The sequence below is a fragment of the Hylobates moloch genome, unplaced genomic scaffold, assembly GCF_009828535.3.
Source record: "Hylobates moloch isolate HMO894 unplaced genomic scaffold, HMol_V3 SCAFFOLD_17, whole genome shotgun sequence".
NCBI classification, from domain to species: domain Eukaryota; kingdom Metazoa; phylum Chordata; class Mammalia; order Primates; family Hylobatidae; genus Hylobates; species Hylobates moloch.
In genome coordinates this window covers 68665537-68684288 of record NW_026652292.1, presented here as the reverse complement: position 1 = coordinate 68684288, position 18752 = coordinate 68665537, and the positions used below count along the sequence as shown (strand labels likewise).

General features: G+C 40.3%; 1 protein-coding gene across 1 annotated transcript in view; it reads right to left on the bottom strand.

Annotated features, from left to right (window-relative positions):
- The window catches only part of LDB2 (LIM domain binding 2), a 642376-nt gene that overhangs the window by 576349 nt on the left and 47275 nt on the right, over window positions 1-18752 (bottom strand). Inside the window, exon 3 of the mRNA XM_058430056.1 lies at window positions 143-232. The gene's annotated coding sequence lies outside the window, so the exon portion shown is untranslated. The remainder of the gene's footprint in view (window positions 1-142; window positions 233-18752) is intronic.

Here is an 18752-nt window from a genome sequence, read left to right as displayed (position 1 = left end):
GGATACAACACACACGCACACACACTATGGTTTTCAATCAACCACTGTCAACCAACTTGTGTGTTTTGTTATTTATTGTTGCCAGATTTGGTGTGTAGTCTTGGCTTCCAAAGTACCCCTACTCCCCAGGGTATTTCCTCACCTGGCATTACCATGTGAGTGGTGCCCGGCTCTGCAAGTATCCAGGGTGAAGAAGAAACCAAGTTTGAAGTACAGGGAATCAGAACGTAGTCTGTAAAAAAAAAAAAAAAAAAAAAAAAAAAAATCCAATTTTTATGCGTGTAAATGTGTAAGCAAAGAACTTGTTTTCAGTCAATACCAGTCAAAATGGAAGATTACTCCTGAAAGAAAAATCCTCAATAATGTAGCATATTCACTTTAAAAAGCATCACACTTTAAAAAATCAAGCTGCACAGAATAGAACTTAAAATTCTCCTGTGTATGGTACAAATCTGCAGCAATACTCAAAACAGCAAATACATCTGTATGTGAAGTGGAATGTTGTTTGTCTGCTTTTGTGTCCCTATCTATTGAATTGCACCTTAGCAAAGTTGAGAGATTCCAGACAAACGGCATGCCAAATTACTACCCCAAACTGAAAGAGCCTGAATAAACAAGTATTCCAGTGACAAAACCACACATATTTATCAATATGTCAATGCATGCTGTTTATGAGTAATTTGATTACACAGTTATGCAGTTCAATGCAACATAGAAGAAATTTTAAAATGTTTTAAATTGCTCTAGGTAATGAGCGATATAAATTCAAACAGTACTTAAGATTAGTCATTGCATAAGAAAATTTAAAATACCTGAAAATACATATCTCATAAAGGAAAAAATACAATGGTTTTCCAAGACTTCCCAATAATCCTAAAATACTTTTATATTATCAGTAATGAGTTGTGAAGCTAAAAAAAAAACTGTAAGAGACAATAATTAAAAATTTTTAATTAATATCGTTAGAGGAAAGACCAAATTGCCTTTCTGATCTTTCTACAGAAAATGATGCTCAAAAGGCATTATTATATGAAGAGATAACAAAGTATGCTGCCAAAAACTGTTGCAAAAGTACAGTATGGATGTATTGTTTAACAAAAATACTACGTTATTTACCTGAGTTTTGCAATTTTGCATTTCAGTTTACCATTTTGTTTGTAATTTATCCATTTTTATATCTTCTTTCCAAACAAGCATTAACTTCGCTTTTTTTTGGGACAGAGTCTTGCTCTGTCGCCCAGGCTGGAGTGCAGTGGTGTGATCTTGGCTCACTGCAACCTCCGCCTCCCAGGTTAAAGCAATTCTCCTTCCTCAGCCTCCTGAAGAGCTGGGATTACAGATACAAGCACACTCCACCATGCCCGGCTAATTTTTTGTATTTCTAGTAGAGATGGGGTTTCATCATGTTGACCAGCCTGGTTTTGAACTCCTGACCTCAGGTGATCCGCCCGCCTCGGCCTCCCAAAGTGCTGGGATTACAATCATGAGCCACCGTGCTCAGCCTCACTTTGCTATTTTTATTTCAATATTTTTATACTTATTTATGAAGAGAATAACAAAATTTTTTAAGTATTGAGACCCTAAAAACTGGAATCCAGTTCTGCTCTCAATGTGTATGTGTCTGCGTGTGTGAATGCAAACATGAGCAACTTAGGGAATTTTATCTTTTCAGATGTTTTATTTCTTATAGGGTCAGTTTTAGTAATCTATGTATTCCTAGATAATCATTCATTATCATTACTCATTTTATTCTGTTTTCCAATCTATTTGCAAAAACAAAGTAGTCTCATATTTTCAATTTCTTTTGTCAGTAGTGGTTTGGCTCTTATGATCTAATCTGTATGTTCTCTCTGTTTTTCCTGAGTTGATTATCCAATAGAGTTTATCTACTTATCGTTCCTCTCTTAAAAACAGTTTATTTTGGCTGGCCGCGGTGGCTCATGCCTGTAATCCCAGCACTTTGGGAGGCCGAGGCGGGCAGATCACGAGATCAGGAGTTTGAGACCAGCCTGGCCAACATGGTAAAACCCTATCTCTACTAAAAATACAAAAATTAGCCAGGCATGGTGGTGCACACCTGTAATCCTAGCTACTCAGGAGGCTGAGGCAGGAGAATTGCTTGAACCTGGGAGGTGGAGGTTGCAGTGAGCTGAGATGGCGCCACTGCACTCCAGCCTGAGTGACAGAGTGAGACTCTGTCTCAGAAAAAAAAAAAAAAAAAAGTTTTTTTTAGTTCAACAATTGTTTACATGAATTACTTTCTGCTCTTATTTTTACTTATCCATTTTTTTCCTGGTGTGCCTTTCCTAATTCTTATATTTTCAACTACTCTTTGCTTTAAATGAGTCTTTTTTTCTCAGCATATAATTGGATTTTGCTTTGTAAAATCCAGATTTTTTTTTTTTTTTTTTTTTTTTGAGATGGAAGCTGAGTGCAATGGACAGTTCGGTCATGCAACCTCCGCCTCCTGGTTCAAGTTTTTCTAGCTGGGATTATAGGCACGTGCCACCGTGTCCAGCTAATTTTTTTGTATCTTTAGTAGAGACGAGGTTTCACCATGTTGACCAGGCTGGTCTCGAACTCCTGACCTTGTGATCCACCTGCCTTGGCCTCCCAAAGTGCTGGGATTATAGGCGTGAACCACTGTGCCTGGCCAAATCCAGATGTATTTTTAAAATATAGTAGTTAAGCCATTTATACTTACTGACATGTCAGATACATTTAATACTGGCATCATGTTTTGCTTTCTGTTTGTATATATTTTCTTGACTTTAAAAAAAATTTTCACTATACAGTGTGTGTTGTGTTTCTTCTGATCATTTGGAAGATTTATGTATATCTTCTGGATAAGTTCTTTATAATTATAATAACATAATACACTTAATGCTGTCTTTCTTTAGACAGTGTCAATTGAATTTCTGTAACAGTGATAAAATTGATACATGTCCACATCTTCCCTTACCCCACTCACCAATTTTAGTTGAATGACTTTCCATAAATTATCATGTTTAAATGATATCTTTTTACTCCTGGTTATAAAGGATAAGAACATAAGAAGACACTTATACTACCTTTATATTTTTCTCATCCTTCTCTCTTAACTATTATAATTTATATAGTTTCTACATTGGTCATATATGTAGCATTTGTGTCATGTTTTGTAGCTAAAATACTGTTATTCATTTAGTCTTTATTCTACTTCTCGGTATAATCCTAACAGGGTAGTTTTTTTCTTTCTTTTTTTTTTTTTTTTGCTACGGATTCCCCAGTCATCTCTTTGTTGACTAAACATTATATTCCAGTGGTTTCTTCAAGAAAAATTCATAAGATCTACACATTCGAAAATGTTTTTCTGATTTTTTTTTTTTTTGGTGTCTGAGCAAGGTGTAAAATTAATGGGTCTTACTTTATTTTCTTGAAGATATTGTCACTTTTGTGTTTTTATATTGGGGTTTCTGATGTTATCTAGAGGAAATATAGTTGGGTCAATGGAATTCCTAGAGCCCCAGAAATTAAAGCCACTAAATTGGTCACTCGCTCTCTAGATTGGGTGAAACCTGGGTCAGGAGTTCGAGACCAGCCTGGTCAACATGGTGAAACCTCGTCTCTACTAAAGATACAAAAAAATTAGCTGGACACGGTGGCACATGCCTATAATCCCAGCTTCTTGGGAGGTTGAGGCAGGAGAATCACTTGAACCCAGGAGGCAGAGGTTGCAGTGAGCCGAGACTGTGCCATTGCACTCCAGCTTGGGCAACAGGGTGAGACTCCATCTCAAAAAAAAAAAAAAAAAAAAAAAATCTGGATTTTACAAAGCAAAATCCAATTATATGCTGAGAAAAAAAGACTCATTTAAAGCAAAGAGTAGTTGAAAATATAAGAATTTTCAGATTTGGGTTCTTTCCCTCTGATATTTTGTAATCTGAGTTTAAGCCAAATGTGCCCCTTTCCAATGATACCAACTGATTTGGGGTGATATAATTGCTTATTCAGTAGCAGTTTGTGGCCTTTTAAAAAAATTGTTCATTTTTAACTCTATATTTCCTAATCAAAAGCCTGTGTGGATTTGGGGTCCACAAGAAGCTAGTGCTCACCCTTTCTGACGATGAGGATGATGCAACTTTGTCACACTCCTCTTTCTTCTGTGGCTGACAAGAAGCTTGCAGAAAATATGATCCCTATTCATAGGCACTTTCCTAACTCCAGTGATTTGTGTGTTTGCCTCTTCATCCCCTCGTGGTGCTGACTTTTTGCTTGGCCACCTTGCTCACATGCAGGGTCTTTTGGCTGCTATTCCCTTTCCAGGAGAGCATCCTTTCCACTCTCTTCCCATTGCTAACTCCCATACACCCTTCAAGGCTCAGCTCACACATCAGCTCTGTCTGCAAGCCTTCGTGTGACCTTCCACAACCTTCTATTATTGCACCCATCCCAATGCATTATAATGTTTTTGTTTATGTGGTTCCTCAACTACACATAAACTGGGAACTCTCTCAGGATCACGTGTTTTTTGTTTTGTTTTGTTTTGTTTTTGTGTTTGTGTTTTTGGTTTTTTGTTTGTTTGAGACAGTCTCACTCTGTCACCGGGGCTGGAGTACAGTGGCACATTCTCAGCTCACTGCAACCTCTGCTTCCCAGGTTCAAGCCATTCTCCTGCCTCAGCCTCCTGATTAGCTGGGATTACCAGGCACCCGCCACCACGCCCTGCTAACTTTTATATTTTTAGTAGAGACAGGGTTTCACCATGTTAGCCAGCCTGGTCTCAAACTCCTGACCTCAAGTTATCTGCCCACCTCAGCCTCCCAAATTGCTGGGATTACAGGTGTGAGCCACCATGCCTGGCCGACATGAATGTTTTTTATCTCCGATTTCGTCATCAAACACTGGATTTATGTTTATTCAATGAATAACTAAATGAAGGAATGATGCTTGTTCTTCTAATTTTTAAGCTGTAAACCACATAAAATGTATTTTATGAAGGGCCCTCCTGCTATCTTTCAAGGCCTTTGCTTTCTGTATTCAGCTGTATCATTCATCACTTCCTTATATAGACCATCTGACCCAACCAACCGTAAGTCTTTACTCATGCAGTTTGCGTTTCTTCCCTCACCCCATCCCCAGCTGGCTCCGCAAAACCAGACATGCCACATTTAATCTGGTGACATTGCCTTTCCCCTGACTCCATTTACCTTGCAGCCAAAAGATAATCGGATGCTTAGTTAAAATAGAGCCCTGGCAGGAGCCTCGCATTCTTTTCCCCCGATGTGTCTGTATTTTGACACCTGTGTTACTCTTCAGGCTTCTCCAGCTGCCTCTCTGGTTTTAATTTGCCTCAACATACCATTTGGTTTCTTCAAGTACCTGAACTGCTCCCTTCTTTTTGTCCCTGGAAGAGGTGAGCTCATCTAATAATTTCATAATGGAATGCATTTTCTCTTATAAAACTGATGAATGTCTCAACTACATCTAGGAAATGAAAAAACAGGTATCCCTGGCAGTTTAGTCAATTACTGATGGGCCGTATTTCCTAGGTTCCATTATCGGATAGGAAAAAGAAACACTGAATTTGGAGAAAAATGATCTGGAGTTGATCCTAGCTTTATCACTTGCCCATTATGTTTCTTCGGGAATGTACACCTCCTGAGATTTGATTGCCTCCTTGGAACTAATGATTCTTCTGTGCTTCATAAGATTATCATGGGTATGAAGTGAATTTACGAAGTCGAGAGTCATTTTAAAACTTTGATGGATTACACAAGCAATAGTTGTTATTATACAAGAAATTTCAACTAAATCTGTAACTCCTACCTGATCTTTTCAACAATGGTTATATATTTTTTAAACATACAATATAGTTATTATCCTTCTAGCAACAAAATCAATGAGGGCCAGTATGTGAAGTTCTAATAAATCCTGAACTCAATGTGTTCTAATTTGCTCTGAATTAGTTTTTGACACACCCTCTCTGTGATGTAAGGGTTGTGATAAGTCTTATAAATTTTCATATCATACTCCTAAGTGGTGACAGAAATTCTAAGCCTACCAATTCATTTGTTCAAAAATTCATTTATTTCTCCAAGTATGAATGTAGAGGTGTGCTTTCTAACGGTGGCCTTTAAGAAGCTGTGTATCAGCTGGGCGCGGTGGCTCACGCCTGTAATCCCAGCACTTGGGGAGGTCGAGGTGGGTGCATCACGAGGTCAGGAGATCGAGACCATCTTGGCCAACACGGTGAAACCCCATCTCTACTAAAAAAATACAAAAAAATTAGCTGGGCGAGGTGGCGAGCACCTGTAGTCTCAGCTACTCAGGAGGCTGCACCAGGAGAATGGCGTGAACCCGGCAGGCGGAGCTTGCCGTGAGCTGAGATCGTACCACTGCACTCCAGCTTGGGCGACAGAGCGACACTCCATCTCAAAAAAAAAACAACACAAAAGCTGTGTATCTGGCTCTGGAAAAAGTTCTACTCAGTCTCATCACAGTGGGGCTCAAGTAGTGGATGCGATTTATTTTGTGTTGGTTTTCATCATAAAGCCCCGGTGTTGAATTTTAGCTTCTTTGATTCAATAATGATAATACTAATGAATGACAATGATTATGTTATTTTTAAGGCTTCTCTGGAGCTATGTATTTTAAGAAATTAAGGCAATTTACATGTTTTATACTTGAAATGATGGTTCGTGACCTCACTACGTAAGACATTAGATATAGCTAATTATTTGCCTGTGTTAGAATCACCTTACTTTGATATAGAAAGCAGTCTTTTTCTTACTTTCTTTGCTAGATTTAAATTTTTTTCTAAAATTTCAGTAGTCTCATTATTAATTTCCAGACAGTAAATATTAATTGCATAACATTAAATACACAAAAAGTATGAAGATATTTAATAATATTTACAGCCTTATTTTTGATACTACATGTCAAAATTGTTGTATGTTTTTGCAAACAAACACACACATGCACATGCATTTTAAAGTGAAATGTATATTAAATATTTCACCTGGGACATTTAAAAAAATTTTCCCTGTTTTAAAACAAATGCCTATTTATTATAAAAAATTTGAGAGGATGTTTAAGATGTTTTTACTCATTGAAGACATCTTAAAGAAAGTAAAACAACAAATCACCAACTGCAAGAATTAATTTGTAACACAATTAATTGATAAGTGACTAGAATCAAGAATATATAAAGAATACATAAAAAGTTCCTTTAGGCCAGGCGTGGTGGCTCACGCCTGTAATACCAGCACTTTGGGAGGCTGAGGCAGGCGGACAACAAAGTCAGGAGATCGAGACCATCCTGGCCCGTCTCTAAAAAAATAAATAAATAGCTCCTTTAGATGCAAAACAAAAAGACAAAATACCCTAATGAAAAATGGATTTTAAAAGTATGAACAGGAACAAAATAGGAGCAGAAATACAACAGGCTAAAAAAAAAAATACAAACACATGTTCAATCCCCATAGTAATTAGGAAAATGTAAATCAAGATTAAAATGTAACTTTACAGCCAGTTGATTGAAAAATAATGTTTTGGACAAATTTGTGATGGACAATAATTTAAAAAGTTTGAAGCATTATCAAATTTTGAAAAAAATCTGGGAAGAAGTTTAAGATGTTTTTACTCATTAAAGACATCTTCAAGAAAGTAATAACAACAAATTCCCAACTGGGAGAATTCATTTGTAACACAATTATTGATAAATGACTAAAATCAAGAATATGTTGGCCAGGCGTGGTGGCTCACGCTTGTAATCCCAGCACTTTGGGAGGCCGAGGCGGGCGGATCACGAGGTCAGGAGATCGAGACCACGGTGAAACCCCGTCTCTACTAAAAATACAAAAAATTAGCCGGGCGTGGTGGCGGGCACCTGTAGTCCCAGCTACTCGGAGAGGCTGAGGCAGGAGAATGGCGTGAACCCAGGAGGCGGAGCTTGCAGTGAGCCGAGATTGCGCCACTGCACTCCAGCCTGGGCGACAGAGCGAGACTCCGTCTCAAAAAAAAAAAAAAAAAAAGAATATGTTGATATTCTTGATATTAATGGCACAAATTTTGGAGACAGAGAGAGAGGAGAGAGATTTCTGTCCATTATTAATTACCTAGTCTCAGGTATCCTATTAAGGCAGCACAAAATAAATTAATATACCTTCTATGGAAAATTGCCTCAATCACATCCCTTGCGAAGGGATGCAGCCAGTGTTTTTGCCTTTATAGCAGGGGCCATATTCAGTACCAAACAATCACTCCTCAGCCACGATAATTTAACTAGAAATGATCACCTGACTCACAGTAAAATAACAGGTTGATAATTCAGACACTCTGATTTTAAAAATATGGCAGCAAATTCTTTGGCACCCTCCTATAAAGAAGATGGAGGTCGTCTATGCCTCCTCTCCTTGAATCTGTGATTGCCTAGCCAAAAGAATATAGTGGAAGTGATACAATATCAGTTTCCAAAGTGAGGTCTTCTGAGGTTGCAACCTCTACTTCCTCTCTTTTGAAATACTAGTCACCATGCTGCAGAGAAGCACAAGTAGCCATGTAAAGAGGCTCATGTGGGAAGGAACCTAGGCCCCTGGCCAGCAGCCTCCACTGAGCTCCCAGCCAACAGCCAGTACCAACTTCCAGATATGTGAGTGAGTCATCTGGGCTATGGATCCTTCAGCCCCATTTGAATCATTTCGCTTGATACCCCGTGAAGCAGAGATAAGCTGGACTCACTGAACCCTTCCCAATTGCAGAGTCACGAATGAGTTTTGGGATGGCTTGTTACACTGCAACAGATAACCAGAATTCCTAATTTCTCAGGCCCCACTTCTCAGATTTTTTAATGTGGCCTGGCCCAAAAACGTTTCAGGAACAGGGAGCGACCAGTCCCATTAGATTCCTGTGATTAGGAATTTAAATTAGAAAAGATGGAGAAATAAGTGTTGGCAAAAAAGAGAAGTTAGAAGTCCACCAGGATGGAAGAGAGGCCATGAAGGGAAGAGGAAGTAAGGCAAGAGAAGCCAAGAGAGAACTGAGGGAGTCCAGGTTAAACCCCAGCCTATGCTGTCATGTGACTATTTACATTAAACTTCCTCTGCATAGACAAAAACATGGGTTTTGCTGGTAGTCAACACATCAGAACTCTCAAAATAAAACTAATCCTGAGCATCACCTAGTTAATAGAGAAAATGACATCATTTCCCTCATCTGGGATTTCTGAGTATCTCTGGAATTACCAAAAAGTGACTAAAAATTTTTAAAATGAAGACAAAGTGGCTCACGCCTGTAATCCCAGCAATTTGGGAGGCCGAGGTGGGTGGATCACCTGAGGTCAGGAGTTCAAGACCAATCTGGCCAAGATGGTGAAACCCCGTCTCTACTAAAAACACAAAAATTAGCCAGCTGTGGTGGCAGCATCTGTAATCCTAGCTACTTGGAAGGCTGAGGCAGGAGAATCGCTTGAACCCAGGAGGCGGAGGTTGCAATGAGCCAAGATCATGCCATTGCACTCCAGCCTGGGCAACAGAGCAAGACTCCATCTCAAAAACAAACAAACAAACAAAAAACAAAAAAAAAAAGAAGAAGAAGAAGACAAAGAAATTTGTCTTGATTTACAAAAAGACAAAGAAAAAGACAGACTTTGATGTGTGTATTAGTTTTCCATTGCTGTTTAATAAGTTACCACAAACTCAGAGGCTGAAAACACCACCGATTTATTATCTCAGAGTTTCCAGGGGCATGAGTCAACTGGGCTCCCTTCTGAGGGGTCTTATGAGGCTGAAATCAATGTGTGGGTCAGGCTGCATAACTGGAACTACCATTTCTTCCTAGTTGTCCCTGGAGACTGCTCTCAGGTGGTAATCACATGTGCTCCTCCACTGGCTCTCTCTCTCCACATGGCTGTCTACCTCTTCAGGACCAGCAGAGGAGCCGCTTATACTCTATACCCTTTCCTTCAAGAAGAGAACAATGTCTTTGAAAGGCTCACCCAATTAAGCCACACTCACCCAGAATAATCTTCTTTTTGATTAACTCAACGTCAACCCATTAGGGACCTGAATTACATTTGCAAAATGTCTTCGTTTTTGTCATATAACTTAATTATAGCCACAGTCTTGCCCCACTCAAGGGGAGGGCATCATATAGAGCATATACATAAGGGGTATGGACAGTTTAGGGGCCACTTAGAATTCTGCTTATCACAGTAGGGTTATCAGGTATAATTATAGGATGCCAAGTTAGATTTCAATTTCAGATAAACAACAAATAATTTTTTAGTATGCCTGTTTCCCAAACTTAGTCTTCAGAATGTTCTAGTGCCTACAATAGGGTCATGAGCTCAAATGTTCCTAGGGGGCAAGAAGGTGATGTGAGTAGAGAGGCCAGGTAGGAACTGTGGCCAACTTAGAGGCTCATGCCTCAGGTAACAGAGGCCACAGCTCTGCAACTGCAGCTGGCTGTTGCCATGAGGACTCACAGGCCAAGTGGCAGAACTTCTGATGCTTTTTCAAGAGATAGTACTTCTACTTGAATTTCTACATGAACTGTCCCAGGGATGGCCATTAATCCAAAATTTGAAAACAAAAACATTTTATGAGTTATATAAAACACATTTATGCACTATATTTTGGCCCATGGAAGCCAGTTTGCAACCCATAATCTAAGGTCTGCAATCCTTGAGACTTTGGTTCCTCCAGGATGCAGGGAGGGCTTCCCTTGGTCCTGCTCATGACACTCTCCCGTCTGAAGCCCACAAAATTTGTATCTCTTTGTACCTCCATCTCACTTAGCCACCGAGCTTCATCTCTAAAGCGAAATTGATTTGCCACATCAGAAAACTGATGTACAAGGTCCTCTACAGCAGCCCTAATGCCAACAAATCAAATGCCAGATTTACAAATCCTCTGAAATGCACAATAAATGCAAATAAAAACCTTCAATTTACCAATCTTTATTTGTAGGAAGCATAAATCAGAAATGGGATGGAATGGCTCCTGGCATTATTATGATTAAGTTTTGAAGTCCTGATTTTTTTTTTACTTTATATTTCCTTTCAAATTTGATCTTCTCTTTATGAGTGGACTTCTGGTTTTAATGACTATTTAAAAATAATAGCCTTAGCTGCAGCTGAGAAAAGATGTTAGGCCGATTGAGGCTTGGGTTGGATATTAAATCCCACAGTATTTTTAATTTGGGGAATCAGCAAGGCCTTTGGGGGTCATTTCTGGCCAGTGTTTTATTCACCAAGAGGGTTTGCTGGACACAGGCCCTGTGCAGCCAGGAAAGGCCCTAAACATCCCAACCCAGAGTCTTTTACCTTATTTGGTTTGTTTTCTAGTGGCATTTAATACTCTCTCCAATTTATCATGAGGCTTGACTTTAAGATGCTTTTTTTCAGAGAAGTCTCAATCTTTGGCTCAGAAGCCTCTGAAGACCTGACTTCTGCATAAGACAAACAGAAAACATTAGAAGTGACGGGTGCTCTTTGGCAATTGTCAGCCCTAGGTAGTGATGAGGAAGGTATTGTGTCTGGGGATCATGGTGCTGGAGCTTTGAACATTTCTGCCTTTGTTCTTTTCATCATTAACAATGGCTAACACCACCGCATATTGGTTGATATGGTTTGGCTGTGTCCCCACCCAAATCTCATCTTGAATTGTAGCTCCCATAATTCCCACGTGTTGTGGGAGGGACGCGGTGGGAAACAATTGAATCATGGGGGCGGTTTCCCTCATATTGTTCTTGTGGTAGTGAGTAAGTCTCATGAGATCTGATGGTTTTATAAGGGGAAACCCCTTTCATTTGGCTCCCATTATCTCTTGTCTGCTGCCATGTAATACGTGCCTTTCATCTTCTGCTATGATTGTGAGGCCTCCCCAACCACATGAAACTGAGTCAATTAAACCTCTTTTTCTTTATAAAATACCCAGTCTTGGGTATATCTTTATCCGCAGCATGAAAACAGACTAATACATTGGTAATCACCATGGCACATGGCAACCTATGATATCAATAAATACTGTTAAAAGGAAAGAAAGTGCCAGACAAAAGAGAAATGACGAGCTCAAAGCAGGCCTTCTCTACACTGTCATCTTAAGTAGCTCACAGTTAAAAGCACATAATCTCATGGCAGAGGGATCACTAAGAGCACCTAACCCGGCTTCTTTGCCTGTATGTCTATGTCCCTATCAACTATGCAGTGGAGAGGGAAAGGAGCAGCTTCGGGTGAGACTGAGAGACACGAAGGGGCAATTGAAGCACTGGGATTCTTGGGGTGAGGGAGGAGCCATACAGGGGTGCAGAGAAGGGAAGGTGGCAACAGGCAAGGCAGGAGGTGTGTTTGGAGCAGTGGGCCCCATCCTCTCAAGGATGAAGATCTCTCCCTTTGGTAAGGGGGTCAGGGGACACTTCTATCTAAAAAAAAAAAAAAAAAAAAAAAGAAGAAGAAAGAAAAGAAAAAAAAGAAACTTAGAGCAATGCCTCTTTATTACAGAAATCTTAATAAAAATTTTAAAAGCCTATAAAATATACACATAATCTGTTCCATTCAAAGTTAATCCTTGTATGAACCCCCTATTAAATGACCTTTTGGTAAGGGGGTGAGAGAACACTTCTATCTAAAAAAAACAACAAAAACAAAAAAGAAACCTACAGCAATTTCTCTACAATGCAGAAATCTAAATAAAAATTTTAAAAGCCTATAAAATATACAGATAATCTGTTCCATCCAAAGGCAATTCTCGTATGAACCCCCTATTAACGGACTATATATAGTAATGGAATATAACATCATATATGATATTATCATATCATACGCCACCACAAAAGAAAAGTTTTGTTAGTGTTTATTGATTGTGAAAATTCAAAGTGACAAACAGTGAGGAGTTCGAGACCAGCCTGGCCTACATGGTGAAAACCCATCTCTACTAAAAATAAAAAAATTAGCTGGGTGTGGTGGCACACGCCTGTGCGGGAGGCTGAGGCAGGAGAACTGCTTGAACCTGGGAGGTGGAAGTTACGGTGAGCTGAGATCACGCCACTGCATTCTAGCCTGGGTGATAGAGTGAGACTCCATCTCAAAGAAAAAAAAAACAAAAAACTAAAATGACAAGCAGCCACTATGAATTGAGCATCAGCGCACATTTGGAGTGTAGTTATGCATGGCTCTAAGGAGTTTAGGCTATAGATCAAGTTTTGTGCACATCTTCGTACCCTGTAATATCTCCCCTCCCTTAACCCACCCTACACGCACTCAGTTATTCCACTCACATAATCCAGTGCTGTGTCAGCAATATATGAGTGAAATCATTTAATACAAATATTTCCCAGTCATCCACTATGTTTAAGGCATTGTGCCCAGATGCTGGGAATGTACTTGTGGGGAAAAAAAAATCCAAGCAAAATAACTGTGTTCCTGGAGCTTGTATTATAGTGGGGAAAAAGTCACTCAGCTGTGAGATGTTTCACATGTGATTTTTGCTAAAAATAATTATTACAAGTAATGGCAAAACCACAGTGACTTTTGCACCAATCTAACAATTTAAAATATTTGCAAATAATTTATTATTTATTTATTTATTTATTTTTTGAGACAGTTTCGCTCTTCTCACCCAGGCTGGAGTGTTGTGGTGCAATCTCGGCTCACTGCAACCTCTACCTCCCACTTTATTTCTTTGGTAACAAAACTCTCACTGCCATTTTGAATTTGCCACCTTGGGTGAGAAAGGAGGAGATGGAGTTATGGTTACCATTTAGGAAAATGTAGATAATAACCCTGTGCTTTTCCAAGGTAGAGTATCACACATATGAACATTCTGTATATAACTCTCTGTTATAACTGACCAGAAAAGAAGCAAGGATCACTGCTTTGTGGAATTAATCATAATGAGTGATTCTGTGGGCAGACATGGTACCCACAGAATGAGCCATGGACCTTCTGCAAATACCTACTGTTGCAGTTTCTGACAGTAAAATGATCCTCACTGGTACTGAGGAAGGAGAAATTGAACAGATGTGACCAAGCAGGACTCTAGAAAGTACAGCAAACCTTCATGAGGGTGTCTCTGTGCTTGACTCCAGAATACATACACAAATCCCATCACCCATACCTGATGGGAGCTTATGACTGAGGGAAGAAAAGAAAGTTGGCTGACTAATCCACAATCAATATGTCCAGCTCACAGTTGAATCAACTGTTAGTAGGAGAGACAGTAATCACTTTGCAGAGTCTCACTAAGGGGGTGACTACTGTAGATAAAAATGGCCTGTCCAGCAAAGAAGGAAGTGAAAGAGCATAATTCCAGTAGAGGGAACTGTATATGCAAAGGCACAGAGCCTAAGGGATCATGACATGTGAAGGGTGCAAAATCCCTGGAGCCCGGAGAACCAACTGGAATAAGATACAAGGCCAGAAAGGTGATCTGGGGCCAGATCAAGAAGACCTAAGGCTATCTTGTGTTGAGATTTAATCCTGAGGGCTAGTGTTCCCAAAAAAAGAGCGAGTTACCCTTGTTGGCATACCAGATCATTTTAGAAACATTTTAAAATCATTGTTTACTTGTTTTAATTTTCCTTCAGGTTCAATGAAGAAAAAGCAACACATCAAAACTGAAATGTAATGAAAATTATTGCTTAGGACAAGGGCAAGTTTAAAATAAGAGTACATTTAAAGAAAATATTAAAGAAAGCATTGTAAAGATGGTACATGATACAGCAAAAAAATATTGTAAAATGTGGAGGCAAATAGTGAATGTTTGAGAAATAACCCTGCTAGAGTTAGACAGGGGAGCAACCTGAGTGACGTGCCTAGGTCTGCAGGGCATTGTTGTGGGCTGTGATTTGCCTTCCAAAGATCACCCAAGCACCACAGCAGAGGTTGCACTAAGGTAAGTAGAGGACAGTCTGGAACTCTGATTTGGGAGACCAAAGAGTAATCCCAGAAAAAGACCTTGAAGACTGGAACTACAGCAGTGACAGTGTTGATAGTGACGGAAGGACACATTCAAATATGCTCCCCCTGCTTCCTTTCAAAGTAGAGCACAGCCTGGCACACAGGCAGGAAATGAGAAGGAGAGATGGCTTTTCCCCAGATTATTATCATTTATGCTTCCTTTCCCAATTACTGGTATTAGAATTACAACGTCGCGTGATAGTGATGTTTTCTCCTGGTGTCCGGAAGCTGCAATCTAAGTGCTCATAAACATCTTTGGGGATGGATGAACAGAGAGCATGAAAATGGACTTTCTGATTTAGTCATTACAGCATCTGTGCTGAACTGTCAACCACCTGCAACCAGCCACACGCAAGGAAATGCCACTTTGAAGTTCAAAGTCACCATCAAATATAAAAAAGAAGACAATTTATACCAGGTGGGTTGTTTCAAACCCCAGATTTTCCTGCTTGGTATTCATCTTTATTCTCTCTCCTATCAGCACCCCAACTTTCCTCCGAAAGCCACCCTTTCTCCACTTTAATCCCTGAGTTTAGGTGGTCTTAAAGGTGGTAAGGGAAGGTGGTCCCTTCCCTTTGAGGTGGACACAAATCTCAGGTTTGGCCTGGTTCACAAATAGGCACTTGGTACAATCTCAGTAAAGAAGACTCAATCAGCACGACATGCTGGGACTATTTGATAAGGAAGTACTTTGTCCACTCCTGACATTCAGACCTGAAGTTCAGGAGGGCCACTACAGGGAAGGAGAATGACCCTCATCCAGAGAGAAATGGACCTTTGGGAGATAAAGACTCTATATCCTCATGGCAATTTTTAGCCTTTTGAATATGGTTTTTCTCCCTAGACTTTTCAGTTTTGTGAGAAAATATTCCTCTCCTTTGTCCCCTCAGGGCAATTTGAGTTGGGTGTCTGTCACCTACAAACTAAATGTCATTGCACAGTCAAGCCCAGCTTAGTAAATCAACATGTAACTGGGATGGGATGGGGGAACGACAGTGGAAAGGAGGCAAGCACTGTCAGGAAGAGGCCAAGGGGCTCATTCTGATTCATCTCCATAAAAATTTATTGAGGACTTGCTATGTGAAAGGAAGTGTATTGGACAAGGTCGGGTAGAGAGTAGGAATGTAAAGACTTAAGAAAATGGTCTGTGTCCTTAAAATTATTATCCTCCCTTCAGGTTGGAGTGTTACCAGTGTAAAGCTTACAGGGCATAGGTGAGTTTCTACCCTGCCCTAACTCCGCTGACCTTTAGGAAACAGGATGCCTGTGGTCAGAAGTTCCCCTTCGTGGCCAAACTAGACAAGACTTGTGAGATCTAAGACAGCAGCTCACTTGACCTAAGAAGAACCTCTAACTTTGTTATAACCTAATTTCCATGCTAAATGACACTCTCATAGTACCATGACAGCTGACAATCACCATGACACTGACCAGAAGAAACTATAAAAAGACAAAAAGGAAGGCAGTACTCTGGTTCCCAGAAGTTGTCTGCCCATTCCCAGAAAAGATATGAATATTCCTCCCCTTGTTTTTAATACCCAGCCCTTTCACTAAAGATGTCCTATATTTGTGGCTTCCCAGCTCTCACGAGCTGAGAGGTTGATTTGGGAGCTGAGCTCCTGCCTCTCAATTCCATGGCCATGGAATAAAATCTGTATCACTCAATGCTCACTTTCAGTTTTGCATATTGGCTTCACAGCACTGAAAAGGGAAATATCCCATTTTGGGGAGGACTGGCTTCGCTGGTAACAAGAGCAAGGTAGTGTTACCTCTGGAGCTTGCCTCTACCAAAGCATGCTCCACTGCCACCTTCTCTCTTACTCTCTACATGAGATGCTATCTTCAATCTCATTGAGGAAGTCCACACCATCAACCAAAAGCTCCCCTAACATCCTTCACGTTGTATGAAGGATGCATTGTATCCTGCATTGTATGGAAGGTTTTAGAGCAGGGAGTGCTGCAATCAGATCTCTGCTTTTTGAAAAGTCACTTTTGAGACTTAATTTTGGCATAAAGCATTGTATGAATTTCCTGATGACTAATTTTGTTCCATTTCTGGGTAAAATTAGCCCTCAGGAAATTATTTTTCTATGTATACGTATAAAATTATTTTTGCGTGACATGTTAAAAACCCTAAAACTGAAAGGGCAACATGCAGATTGAATGAACTATGATGACCATTCTCACAGCCTTTCTTCTCCTTGTATCCTCTTTCCTATTGTGTTTGTCCTTCTGACAATTGAACTTTGAGTGTGGCATGAAACATTTGGAAGGAAAGAAAAAACAAAAAGGAGGTAAAAGGGAGGAAAAGGTGGGGGAGAGAGAAGGAGCAAGGGAAGAAAGGAGGGAGGGAGGGAGGAAGGGAGGGAGGGAGGGAGGGAGGGAGGGAGGGAGGAAGGAAGGAAGGAAGGAAGGAAGGAAGGAAGGAAGGAAGGAAGGAAGGAAGGAAGGAAGGAAGGAAGGAAGGAAGGAAGGAAGGAAGGAAGATTGGCTGCCTCTTGGAGTTTGTTGGCATGGAAACACAATGTTTCTCTGAACAAAGCCTCCTGCACAATTGCAATGCTACTATGTATCAATCCCACAAAATAACCACTGGCCAGCAATCACAAAGTATTACCAAAGAAATGCAGGCTGAAGGGGAGCCTGGATAGAAAGGGCAGATATGCCCTGAAAATTCACAGAGAAGTATCTAGGGCTGGAAGTTGAAGTCAGGAAGCTGAGTCCCAGCTCTGCAGAGCTGGGGGAGGCTGCTGTTGTGTTTCTCTCCTCCTGCTTAGCCAGCAGAAATCAGATCATTTGCAGATCTTGCCTGCCCTTCTCTTTTGGAGTAAGAGATGTATGGCCATTTGTTATTTCTGCATATGCTGAGGACTCTTCTCCCTCCCACCTCCTAAATGGAATGACGGAGTCTGTAAGTGCAGCAAGAATCCAGCATGCAAAACATCAACACTGTGGATCCCTTCTTGCTTTTTTGCTGCGCACCCCCTTCTTCTTGCCTTAGGAAACCTTATCTTTAGCCTCCTTTGCCCAGCTGCCGGATTCTTAGTGTGGCTTTTCAAACTGAAGGACACATATTTATGGCTCTTCCTCTGAAATTAAAATCCAGGATAGGTTACGCATATGGGGAAAGGAGGGGTCCTTCAATCTCGAACATGCTGCCGAGTGAGTCAGCACACAGGCTGGCTTGAGGGAAATAGAAATATCTGTAACAAACAAAAGCCAGGAAATAAAATCATGATGCTTGCAATCCTTATCAAAATGATGACCAGCACAGGAATCTAACATGGGCAATCCCACACTTTGGGCAGGGCAAAGGAGATGTGTTTCCATAAACAACAATATACAGTTGCCACTTTGAATGCTTTCTTTTGGAAGTAGGAATGCGTAACTTGTAAATTAGTATTAAACTCAAATTCACACCTGCCTTTATAAAGACTCTATAGCAAAATTGATATGTGAGCCTAGACAAAAGAAGGTACTGGATCCCTGTAGACTCTGGCAACTCCTGGGAATGGAGTGCATTGTCCTCTAAGGATGTGTCAAAGGACAGTTGTGAAGTCCACAGGGACCCACAGCATGATCATTTTGGGATGGAGATAAAAGCGTGTGGCTGAAAAAACACAGAGTCTGTTTGGGAAATGGTGACTGGCCCAGGAACCAGATCAGGAGTACGAAATATGAAGAATGGCACTGAAAACCAAAGAGGTAGTACTGGAGTCAAGGAGCACTATTTTAGGGAATTTGAACTTTATTCATAGGCAGGGAGGTGCCATGGAAAGTTTTTGAGCAGGGAGTGATGCAATCAGATCTATGC